The sequence below is a fragment of the Aulostomus chinensis genome, chromosome 15 (genome assembly GCF_037954235.1).
Source record: "Aulostomus chinensis isolate RoL2024-O1b breed Wild chromosome 15, RoL_Achi_v1.0, whole genome shotgun sequence".
NCBI classification, from domain to species: domain Eukaryota; kingdom Metazoa; phylum Chordata; class Actinopteri; order Syngnathiformes; family Aulostomidae; genus Aulostomus; species Aulostomus chinensis.
The window spans coordinates 14,523,423-14,536,777 of NC_141334.1; the positions used below are offsets into that span (position 1 = coordinate 14,523,423).

A 13,355-nucleotide genomic window follows, 5' to 3' on the forward strand; every position below is an offset into this window, starting at 1 on the left:
GGGTCCCACATGACCCATTATTGCTTTATTCTATGCCAGCCAGAATATATCTCAAGGCGTTGGTAATGACGAAAAAAAAAATCAACAACAACAAGAGAAAAAAGCAATCGCTCTACCAAATCTGATTGGCCGGCTGAACCGACACCATTTTTTTCCCCCTTCGCTCGCTAACTCGAGGTCAGCTCGGGACGTTAAAAAATAAATAAATGAGAAAATAGAAATGCGTAGAAAGTAGAAGACAGCGCAGACAATCTAGCTTGTTGGTGCTGTCGGTGATTGACAGCGCCGCCGTCCAATGAGAGGACGAGGCGCAGCTGGCTCGCTGTAGTGGCAGAGGCGGCGTCCAATGCGAAGTTCAGACGCGTGATAGACACATAACTGACAATTCCCTGTCCTTGTGATTCAGACAGGGGAGAGATTTGAGAGTTCATTCACATTTGTAGACGCGGATATTTTGAACAGTAGGCGTTTCTGCCTTGCGTAGAAAAAAATGAGATAATTGAATTAAAAAAAAAAAGGTGGGATTTACTGGTAAAGTAGAAACTCTTGCGAAGGAGGGAGGGGTGTGTGTGTGTGGTGTGTGTGTGCGTGGGGGGGTGGCACTTTAAGGGTAAGCTATTCAAAAATGTTGTGACATACAATGACTTGCATTGTTGTTGCGTATAGGGAAACTTAAAGATCCCGAGTAGGTGGCTCACTACTACTACAACTACTATTACTATAACTCCCACCACTTCCAGAGAGCCATAATGGAGCCGCTCCCCCCCTCCCCCCCCCCCTCCCGTCCCACCGAGCCGCCTGCGATTGGGGCACAATGATTCTGACGGATTCCTGATCCAACCCAAGACAGTGCGCTGTTCTTCCAATAGACGCTTTAAGTGAAAAGGCGTGCCCGCCTGCCACCCTCCACCCCCCCCACACACCACCACCACCACCACCCCCCCCACCCCCAAAGTACTCGATGTATAGTTAAAAAATGGGAGGGCACATTTGAACCGAGCTGCTCTATGAAGGTAGGCTGCAGCGTGTGTTTATTGATGAGATGAAAAGAAGATGGAAGTGAGAAATGAAAGAAAGTAAAGGAACATATTAAAAAAAAACTCTACGCGCTTCGTCGGGGGAAAACAGGGGGATCCGTGGACACGCTGTCGCCACTTTCTGAGCGAGCTTCGAAGTGGAGGTAAGAAATTGGGAAAAGTAAAGGAAAGGGATGGGTCTTTGCAATAGATTTAAGGCTATTATTAGAGGAGAAATTCCCTATTTTAGAGGTGGAAACGTGCTCGGTGAGTTTCGGCTGACATGCATGAAATACCGCTGACTTCCATGTACTTCTCGCTGGCTTCACCAAGCAAATATTACGCGCTGCATGATCGGAAACTTCATCCTTTAGAGGGTCTCAGACATTCAATAACAGCCAGGGAATGAAATGAAACGCGTCCCCCGTGTGAGGGGGCTCAGTTTTTTGGCTGCCGGGAGGGGGGGTTTTGTTGTCCATTTATATTCGAGTAGAAAAACACGCTGCACTGACATGACGCAAGTTTCCCATCTGTCATTATTCTCAACATGCCCCTTCGCCCCTTTACTTTCGGATTGAGCCGGCCAGGCGACACTTGAGTACAATCGTGGTCAAACTGTGTGTTTGTCTCAATCAGCCTCCGCGATGCTCACATTTTACACACGGAGAGGAGAAGAGAGGAGAGCCCGGAACAACTGTGGCAGCCGACGTGCGCATTTGGCTTTTAGGTCAGTTCTTTGAATTAGAAGCAACGCGTTTCCTTATTGTAATAAACCACTACAACATGCTCTCACTTATTCCTGGTAGTTGAACTTGAAGACGGTGGCATTATAGCAGTCAGACAGATGTCTAGCCTTCATATTTTATTAATTGATATCAATACGGCGTGGCATTTGGAGAGACATGCTCAGCAGAGAAAGGAGGAAGGCTGGCAAATATTCAGGTAAAACAATACAGTTTAAACTGGATCCAGCGGGACCCTGTTTTTCATTTTAGTGCCACCGAAATGAATCGTCGTAATCCGTCTTTATTAATAGCTCACAGTATGGGAAAATGTTTACGATGTGAGGATGTTTTGGCAAAGGGATGGCCTAGATATGAGGCCATGCTCTGGTGTAATTAAAGTTGCAAGAGACGCTTCCTGTGCGCCTTTACAGACATATTGTTGCAAAATATTCATAGGCAACCCGTGATCCATATATATATATATATATATATATATATATATATATATATATATATATATATATATATATATATATATATAAGGTGACAGAGAGGACGCACTTGGATAAAGTTAAAATATGTGATGTGTCTAATGCAGATAAATAAATGGAGCAATGGTTTCCAAAATCCTCGGACGGGGCCTTTGGGGAGTTGAGCTGGAGCAACATGTCAGTGTTTTAGGGCTCTATCCATCCATCTATCATCCATCCATCCATCCATCGCTGCGCGCGTTACGTTATTGCGTGTGTGTGTGTGTGTGTGTGTGTGTGTGTGTGTGTGAGCGAGAGAGAGAGAGAAAGAGAGAGAGAGCAAGGGAGAGAGAGCAAGGGGCAGAGAGCGCGCGCGCGCGAGTGTGTATATGTGTGTGGCAAACAGATGTTGTCCCAAAGCGTTGTCAGATAAAGAGAATAATACAACATGTTCTTGTGTGAGTGTGCGTGCGTGCGTGCGTGCTTGCGTGCGTGTGTGTGTGTGTGTGTGTGTTATAAGCGCCGGTGATAGTTTCAACAATACAACACGTTGTGAGAGTGATAGACGCATGCAGGCTGGATTAAACCCCACAAGTTGTCCTCTCATGTTATAAAAAATCACTAAAAACGGCTTTGTGTTTTATTAAAACATGTCAGATGTTGCTGGTGGTGGGTGTATGTGTGTGTGTGTGTGTGTGTGGGGGGGGGGGGGGGGGTCACAGAGAGCCGGTCTCCTGGTTTGACATGCATGCACAAGAGCGCAGCGGATCTTTGCACGTGTGCGTGCGCGCGCGCGTGCGTGCGTGCGTGAGTACGATTTTCATTTATTCTCCTCATTTCTTCCTTTTTTTCTGTTTGTTGTGATCCCGCCCTCATACACACTGTTCCCATAATGAGTTCAATCCTATAGGCTCAGTTATGTAATGAATGGCTCCTGTTTAGATGTGAATTGACACATTTGGAGAGTTTGCTGCTGCTGCTGCTGCTGCTGCTTCTATCTGCTGTATAAGCTGCGTGGCATAATTAGAAATGTGAAGAGCCTTAAAGTGATTGACTGGCATGTGGGTGAGTATAGTAAAAAAAAAAAAATGTTCATTGTTACAAAGTATGTTGGATTGGATCCCTTTATGTGTAAAGAATAAACTTAACGGCAGTATTTTTGGAGGTTTTATTGTTTGGTGAATTGGAGGGTGCTTGTCTTGTGTGTAAGTGAGCTCTCACCACAGCGTGATGGTGTCAAAAACTCTGGTTTTATCAGCACACAGGTTTACTGGAAGAGAGAGAGAGAGAGAGAGAGAGAGAGAGAGAGAGAGAGAGAGAGCCATTATGTGACTTGGGGGTGTGTAGTATCAGGTGCCTAGTTTCATCTCCATTATTTATATTTATATATTCCACATGTACATTGATATGCACAGTGTTTGAGCCATCGCCATTTGCCCGCTTTCTGTGTCACTGCTAAAACCCACCCATGACTAATGAATATTTAAGAGCATGTCTGCAGACCAAGGAAACTCATTATTATATGACGGAGACCTAGCACCTAAACTGTAGGCAAGAGGTGTGTGTGTGTGTGTGTGTGTGTGTGTGTGTGTGTGTGAGAGAGAGAGAGAGAGAGAGAGAGAGAGAGATTGGGGTGGTGGTGGAAGGGGGGGGGGGTTAATCCACACCCAGCAATCAATCCCAATTTTCTTTTGGCTTCACCGTTCTTCACCCGTCCTCTGTAGCTTGTCACCCTCTCTTCACATTCTGCAATGTATTATTGACCAACCAAGTCACACAATGTGTGTGTGTGTGTATGTGTGTGTGTGTGTGTGTGTGTGTGCACGCGTGCGTGGCGTTCAATTAGGAAATGTTTCAAGCTGATTTAGTCACTCCTTCGCACATTGCTCCCACATGATTATTTGGGTTTACTCTTGTGAAAATGTCCCATGCTGTCCTAATGTAATGAGTTTGTCTTTGGAGGAGACATAGCACGCACACGCTCACACGCGCGCACACACGCACAAAAAACATTAAAATAAAATAAAGAAATGTAGCTCGTACTGTACACTCACACAGATGGCCGGTCAAGATTCCAAATAATTTTTGAGCACACTGCCGCCCCAAAAGAGACAAGAATGAGACATCGCTTGAAAGCTTCCGCAATATATTTGCCACATTTCTGCTAAATTATTATTCCAACCCTAGGATTTTACCAGGTATTTCTACTGGTGCAGAACTTTCATAATTTAATATTAATATATCTTCATGATAATATTTGAGTGCAGCTCTCATGGAAAGATTGTGGTGTGTTTGTTAAAGGAGGAGCGAGGGTAGGAGAGAACACTGCTAGAATTCACCTTGATCCATGAAATTTTTTTTTTTTTTTTTTTTACAATGCATATTCATACAACAAATCTGATCTTTTCCTAGTATAAATAAAAATGAAAATTGGCTGCTCATTTATGCGCGCACCAAAAAAGAAAAAAAAAATAATATAAATGCTTTCTTGCAGAACTGGTGGAAGTTGTAAATGAATCATGTAATTTATGATTCCGAGGAGTGTGTTCTACACGAGAGTGGCAAAGGACTTTGAAATACAAATATGCACTTGAGAGCATGGCACTTCCTCTACCCCAGTTGAACATATTTGGCAGCCATTTTGGGAATGCAGAAGAAATCCATCGATATAACGAAGCACCAGTTTGTGGATTACATCCAGCATGCCACAGTGCTTGTTATCTGCATGGCCTTTTTATTCCCCCCCCCCCCCCCTCACAGTATTTAGCCCCCCCACCCCCCACCCCCAACATCTCTACCCGTATTTTCCTCTCTTTCATTCTTTTTTTCCTTTTTTTTGGGGGGGGGGGCTGTAAATCCTGAAGGATACTTGTTAGAAGAAGATCCCCCTATGGAGTAAAACAAATCTTTGATGTGGTCGCCAGCTGGGACGGTCTTCAGGTGCACGTCTTAAACTTAACGATAAATCGCATTTTTAATGAGAGAATTAAGCCTCTAATAGACGTCGGGCTTAAAGATTTTTTTATTTATTTTTTTTGGTTTGTTTATGAAGAACACACCTGGCGTTTATTACCGAGACTGCTGTTTTTGCAGCAACCACAGTTGTGATAGTATGAGTCGTCAGTTACCATGGCAACTTTTTTCTTTCTTTCTTTTTTTTTTTTTTTTTTAAAGGAAAAAGAAAGGAAACGCTTTGGAGAAATTTGGGATTAATCTATATTATCGTTTATTTTCTTCATAGCTCTTGATCACAGGGAAACGGGATGGAATGAATGACTCCACTAGCCGGTTACTGTACTTCTACTGGATACTTGCTCTGGCTACTAATGTTGCAGGATAGCTGCCTCGTGGCTAACTGGCATGAATCCTGTTACACAAAGTTTTCACACGTAACCTGCTTCTCTACCCGTTTTATCGTTTCCTTGCTCTTGGGAACGCCAATAACAATTGCAGAATCTACTGAGGTACAATGTAATTAAGGGGAGTTTTCACTGTAGCTGCATTATGCAACACAAAAAAAAAATCGCTGTTACATTGAATTATGGTGATTTCCTTCAAGCTATAAGGCAAGGAAAGAAAATAATATGTCTTGTTTAAGGAGGGGAAATGTATCTGTTTTTTTAATGAGGGGATCTTTTATCAGGATAAAAACACTTGGGATTAAAACTGAAGATTATTATTTTTTATATATTTATATATATATATTCTTTATCATGCATTCATGAAATCTACAGAAAACTTTCCAAACCACTGTAATTCACATTCAGCTTCTGTTTGTCCGCTGTTTAGACTCTGAGAGGACGGACATCAAAATTATCTTTATAAAAGCTAATTTGTCTCAGGAATCTTTGGCTTTTTTTTGCGATGGCGCTGCATGTAGGGAACTGACACACACACACACACACACACACGCGCGCGCGCGCTCACACACATACACAACTATAAGATTGTTTCTGGGTTTTCAAAAGACTTTTGTTTTGGAATCTCTCCCCGCTGCAAGTATCACAGGAATGCGTAATGAAAGCACACATTGAGGTTGAATAAGTATTTGTGAATGTGTCACCATGTTGTTTTCAGGAAGTCTTTGTTCTGACATAAAACTGTATAAAGTCTTACGAAACATTATAGCTTCCAGATAGCCTGATGTAAATACGCTTCTTTTCTTTTTTTCTCCCGAGTTTTTATACTCAGAGTACTGTATGTATGAATGTGGGACAAAAAAAACAAAAAGACATCAAGCAGTTCAACCCGGGACAAGCCTGTTGTGTCCTATTTAATTGTGTTACACATAAATCTGGTACAGCGCCAGAATGAATGTCTATTATTGTTAAGCTGATTGGAATATTTTTATATTTATATCATATTCTACGCATCCGCATGTGTTTGAAGCATTAACGGTGGAATTCGAGGGCTTTTCAAGGTATCTTTTTGTGAACACAAGTGAAGTCAAACCCATTATTCCACTGCTGTTGTTTCTTGATAACGTGAGTTGATAAACAGAATCCAGCGGTGGGTGTGACCGTGTGTTTCCATTAATTTGTTGAAATTGCTAGCAGACTCGTTGCTTCATGGTGTTTTATATTTGCAGTGCTAACTTTCATGCTTTTGCTTTAAACTTAGCTGCTTTGTGCTAAAACACCCAGATATCATCTTCTGTCCAAGTTGTGCAAAAAAAAAAAAAACCCCAAAAAACCCTCAGTTTTTTTGTTTTGTTATGATTTGTCTCCTAAGATTTAGCGTGTTGTAAAAATGTGTGTTCGAATTCTAGACATAGTATCTTTTTATTTGCAAGAGAGAAACCAGTACTTAAACCTAATTTGCGTTTTCTCTCTCTCTCTCTCTCTCTCTCTCTCTCTCTCTCTCTCTCTCTCTCTTTCTCGTGAAACACACACAAGCAGGCACAGGCATTCAACTGATGTGAAAAATGTATCCTGGATTCTAATTGTGAAGCTGTATGTTTGCCAAGGTGCATGTGTGTCCTCAGTTCACCCTGCTACCCATATGGTTTTCTCAAAGTCATGGTGAGATCACTGCCTAGTTGCGGGGGGGGGGGGGGGGGGGGGGTGGGGGGGGATCTGAAGAGAGTTAAAGAAATTTTTAAAAAAAGAAAAAAAAAAGGAAGTATCGGAGACTTGTGTAACTTTTTAAACTATTATACAGATGCTATGTGTTATGTCTTCTCTGCTTCCATCTTGGCTGCGGGAACTTTTGAAGTTTTCTTTTTGTGTGTGTGCCGTCTCACTCCAGGTGCATGGGTTTGCACTGTGCAATAGGTAAACTTAGGGTGAATTATTTACACAATACTATTTGACTTGTGGTTCAATCTTAAAATGAAGACTATTGGAACCATAAAGTTTTTCCACTGAAATATAAAACTGTATTTTTTATTTTTTTTTGTACTTTCTATTGACTCATGCAGGAAAACGCAAGCGTTTGTCTTTTCACAATCTGGTTTTTAAAGTTTTCATTTTTTTGGTTGGGGGGGGGGGGGTGCGGATGGAACATTTTCTCGATTTCCCCGAGATCAACCTCGACTAATGTCACATTTGGAACATTCATGTTCGTCACGTTGGCTAGCTGCTGGTTGTTTAAGAATCTCCAACTCTTACAGCCGGTTTTACTACATGAGATAAGTGCAAGCATTTGTAAGCAGTAAATAAATGGCAACATTGTTTTATGATTCTATCAGAGGCTGTAACATTATTTTGCAATATGTTTCGCAACGTGTCATGTGAAAAAAGGAAGAAAAAAAAAAGTCCGATAGGATCAATTTTAGGTCCTGAGACATGGGCTGTTTGGGTGGCAACTATGAGAGACATTTTCAAGAATTGTTTTTTTTGTTGTTTTTTGTTTTTTGTTTTCAATTCAGGTGATTAAAATCTCTGTCAGTTGTGATGGTGTTGTACACAACATGCTCTGGAAATATAATGGCAAATTTAAATTTGATACTTTTACAAATATTACTATCAATAATTCCAAAGTGGTTATTTTGCATGAGTATGGCAAAATAAAATAGTACGTTATTTATCTATTTCTTTTTTTAGATCTCACAATAAAAGCCTTTATCGCAGCTTTTATGCAAACCAACATGAATCTTACTTTTCTTTTACATCTCTTAGGAGGTAGCTGAGCTGTCCAGAACCCATTTTGTAAAACCTCATTCATTCACACATTAGTTCCGATTTGAAGTTGATTTCTTCCAGGTTGATCACAATGAATAAAATATGAAATAAATGTCAAACACATTGTGAAACCATGGCAGCAACTTTGATTAAACAAAGGACACGGTTTGCCATTTGTTTGCTGTTTAACAGGATGCACATGCTTTTATTTTGTCATGTGGTTAGAACGGTCAAAGGAGATTAAAAAAACACTGTTAAAACAATGAGCATTTATTCAGTTGTGTGCTTGCTTGCCACCATACAGGGTTAAGTCCAGCATATCCCAACATGCATTTAGCAGGAAGGCAGGGCAACACCCCTGGGCAAGTCACTTGACTAGCACTCAGGCGGAGACACACACATACTGTTTGAAGTGACAGGAGCGAGTCATTGAAGGTATAAATTTAGTTTGATTAAACGTTAAACCTCATGTTGAACAAAGAAAGCTAAAAAATCAGAACCCAGCAGAAACGTTGCTCCGTTCCTTGTGGCCTTCCCCGTGATGTCAAAGTAACGCATTCATGCTTGGACCTGCTGAAAATACTCACAACCACGTGGCATGATTTTTTATAGTAATGCTACCACGAAAAACAGCTGATGCGCTTGGGTTGCACTCCAGAGCTTATGAGCTATAGATTGTTACTATAAAAGATAATAATTCTGCCAGGTCCAAACAGGCCACGCTGGCCAGCAATTTGTGTGCATTAGCGAGGCCAGGGAGGCCAGATGATTATCATAACCAGAGCTGATGGTTGATCATCATCTGTGAGCCCAATCTGTACTGACTCACATCAGAGACAACAACCTAATCGACACCAGCGTTCAGAATTAGGCTGTAAATCAGCCTTGTAACCACGGGGAACACGTTAAATCTCGTAATGGCGTGGGCATCAACTGCATGTCGCAGCAACAACTATTAGCCAGGTAAGGTAGTGTTCAAACGTTCAAATACTTCCTTTTTCCAAAAAAGAAAAAGTGAAGCACATCATTGTTCTAAATAGATTTAAATGAAATGTGTTTGAACTGGTAGGAATGGTAGCAGAGAAGAATTCAGCACATGACAAAATCAAATCTGATAAAGCGCTCTTTATTCGTATTGTTTGTTAATTTTTTCTTTTTACATTCAAGTATCAGCAGCTTGTACGTGGAATCCACATCACTTGAAAATACAAATGTAGGACTTTGCAACAAAGCATGGTATGGCATCAGTTGGCTGTAGTATGTGTGTACGTGTGTGTGTGTGTGTGTGTGTGTGTGTGTGTGTGTGTGTGTGTGTGTGTGTGTGTGTGTGTGTGTGTGTGTGTGTGAGGACATATTTTATAAGCTTTTAAACAAGTGTAACCACACCAACCGGTCACCTCACTCTTGTTTTCCTGCATTCATTCCTGAGCTAAGAGTGACGGGAAACAAATTTATTCTCAAACTCATCTGTAAAAGTAACTCACGAAATAAAGTTGACACCATAAAACACATAGGAAAACCTCCAAATCACGCCGAGAGCTCGCCGTCATACTGTTTTCTGTTTTGGATGCAGGTGTTACATGAGCACACGGACTTCTTCAGGTTTGGTTTCTTATAATTTTGGGGAGAAAATGGATTATTGTATGTTTTTACTGCTGGTGTTGTTGCAGCAGTACAAAGACCTCCCCCTTTTATTGGAAATAAGTCACTTTGCAAAATGATCCCAGCTGTTATAAATGCTCTGTTTTATCTGAACAGATTACTGCCCTATTTTCATGGGACAATGGCTTATGCAGCTCTGTATATTTGAATTAGCTCAAATTCCCAGATACCATCCAGTCTCTTTTGTTCATTTCTTGTGAAATTCGGGTACCTAGCTTTTCTGAGAAGTTTGTCTTGCAACACGTGTATGGATAAAGTTTCAAATGTGGTCAGATTGCACCCCCACCCGGATAGATTAGCAGAAAACATTACCTAATTTCTAGTATCCCAGTGCGATATGTTAAAGTCATTAAGTTGTATTGCTCTGCTCGTCTCCAAAGCTCACGGGAAGAGTCAGTATGACACTTTTGGAAATGTCAGATGAGCTGATGGGACATATACAATCTGTATTTACCACACAATAACTTGACAAACGACAAAACACGCTTAAAGTGCCGACATACGTAAGGTCTAAAATAAGCAGAGACTATTTATACCACTGTAAGTCAGCTGGATATGAAGTGTAAAGTGGAAGACATATGTGGAAGATATTGTTAGTTTACCTGAATAATGACTCAGCCTTATGTCAGCTGAATGGCATGTGTATCATAGTTGCCGTAGCTACAGACTCAAGAAATATGTGACTCCATGAAACTAATGCAAAGTCTCTCTCTCTCTCTTTCTTTCTCTCTCTCTTTCTTTCTCTCTCTCTCTCTGTCTCTCTCTCTCTCTCTCTCTCGCTCTCTGCTTCTGTGTGGCAAACATGCAGGACGTCATTATTTTGCCAGCCTATTTGCCAAGTATTGAGCTCGCCAGATTCTGGGAAGAGGGTGTGTGTGTGTGTGTGTGTGTGTGGTGGGATGGGGTGGGGTGGGGTGGGGTGGGGGCGCTAGATTGCTGACCCTTGAAGCACAGACCAACTCACAGAAAGTGCGGGGGGTCAAGCTGAACTGCTTTAAGCACCCTTGTGCACATGTGAACGTTCAGCTGTGCAGCTGCTGCTAAAACACATGATCCAGACCTTCTGAGGCGGCTCGCTGATAAATGGGTTTCGTACGCTGCTTACCTGATAATCACACACAATATGTTTGGCGGTGGTGTTTTATGCTGGAGCGCAATCTTCTTCCATTAATTTTAATCCATATGTCCTTTTACAGATTTATATTTCATTTTATGTCCGGGGATCTTTAGGGTTTGCGGGGACGAGCAGGTGGTGACTTCAACATGCAGGAGTCCATGTAAGGACGAGGAATGTTGCTCTGAAACTTCTGTACAGATGGATGTAACATATAGAGAACACAACATGAAGGAACATATGGAGGTTTCATTAACATTTCTCGGCAAACGTACACAGCATATGCTCGTGGATGTTCAGGCTATTTGATGTCTCTGACCCAGAGACTGTGTATGAGTAAAAGTAGCTGAAAAGACAAATTGATTTAATCTCCTCTGAACCTTCTATTCATTCCCAAATGGTAAAAAGTAATACTTTCATGTTGGTTAAATTGTCATTGTCAAATTATAGTTTAGACACAATTTTATGGCATGATATTGTGCAGGTATACTGTACAGAGAACTGTGTGTGTGTGTTTGTGTTTGTGATTGTGAGTGTATGTCGTGTGTGTGTGTGTGTGTGTGTGTGTGTGTGTGTGTGTGCGCACGAGTGTGCGCTTGAGCCTGCGTGAGACCTTCACTACAACAGTATATAAGTGTTGCACATGAAACGTCGCATACGGGTGGTGTGAAGTTGTTTTGTTTTTTTTTTTCAAATCAGCTTCCTGCAACACTTCTAAATACGGCACATGTGAGAGTGTGTTTTTTTTTTTTTTTTTGCTCTCTCTGGTGTCAAACGCAGTATAGTAGTACAGACTATGAAACATATTCATACACAGTTATGTATGAAATACTTGTCGGCCGATGTATGTTTCCTCCACACTTACTTTCTTTGTTCGGGTCCATCTTCTAAGGACAGAAGTCACATTTTCATTTCCAGTTCATTTTAAGATGCAAAGACCTCTGTTCTGTAAAGTCCACTTGTAGCTTAAACACACACACACACACACGCAGAGTTGGATATTTCCTGCCAAACAGACATAATCAATCCCCTTTTATTGTGATAATAGACAGACGGCATCTGTGTAGGTTCATGAAGATCTCTTAATGGCCCGCGAGGTCCTTTTTTGAAGGGGCAGAACGTCCTTGACATGTGTAGTAGCTGTAAAGAGGCATTTGCTGTGGACACTTGTGCCTACATGATAACTCTTGAATTTCGCATTATCTGCTTCGGGGGGTTAGAGGTGTTTTGGAGACGATCATATGAGTAGTCAGATGGTTCTTTCTGGTCAAACGCTCATTAACAAAAAAAAAAAAAGCACACCCAAATTCCAGATATTTTGCAATCACTTTTTTTTTCCGTCACCGAAGTGAGATATTGTCTTTATAATTTGAATGGGCCACAGTCATTACTCAACACACACACACACACACACACACACACACACACACACACACACACACACACACACACACACACACACACACACACACAAAGTATATTAGATGTAGTTTCCCCTCCCATCTATAACTGGACAGTAGATCTGCTGGTTAACGGGTGGTGGTGGTGGTGGTGGCGGTGGTGGGTGTGTTTTTGACAAAAAAAAAATGCTGAAGTTGTACAAGCTGTCCTGTCAAAAAAAAAAGAGAAAGAAAGAAAAGGCTAGACTGTCCCGTACTTGTGTAATGGTATTGCAGTGTTTATTTGTTCCCTTGGGGAATTTAAATGCCTTTCTGTTGGAATGAATATCTTAACACATTAATCTCCTTTTCGTTTCTGTTTTTTTTTTTTTTTAATGGTGTAACTTAACATGAATAGTTGAAAGAGTTTGTATAGGTTGCACAGAAATGCTTAAACATATTTCAGTCGAGCAGTGGTCATAATATCACCCTTGCACCCTGTAATTACTTCATGATGGTTTGACCGATCTGACATACCGAAATGCTCTTTTGCAGTATTTGCAGTTTAGTGGTGAGCTTGAAATCGAAACCGGTCGGCTTTATAGGTGAAGAGCAAAGTGCAGGAAGACAATTTTATGTCCTAATTGTCGGGATAAGGCTTAATATCAATGTAATTCAAACTCGTTTTAATCATCGTTAGACATTTGCACACATTTCATAAACATTGCATTGGTGATGATATGTTACATCACACAGTTTCCATCGAGGGAGAAGAGCAATGTTTCACAGCAAGTGAAAATCTTGGCTCAACTTATCAGCTGCCTACGTGTGCTTGTTGATGATTTTCAGTGAATCCCATGCAGGCGG

General features: G+C 41.2%; 1 protein-coding gene across 2 annotated transcripts in view; it reads left to right on the forward strand.

Annotated features, from left to right (window-relative positions):
* Window positions 1-953: 953 nt before the first annotated feature.
* Window positions 954-13,355, forward strand: part of zbtb20 (zinc finger and BTB domain containing 20) — a 33,734-nt gene continuing 21,332 nt past the window's right edge. The window contains exon 1 of one of the 2 annotated variants that reach the window (XM_086225858.1): window positions 954-1,180. The gene's annotated coding sequence lies outside the window, so the exon portion shown is untranslated. Of the gene's footprint in view, window positions 1,181-1,502; window positions 1,744-13,355 lie in introns of those variants that run through there. The other variant, XM_086225859.1, reaches the window with a different exon arrangement.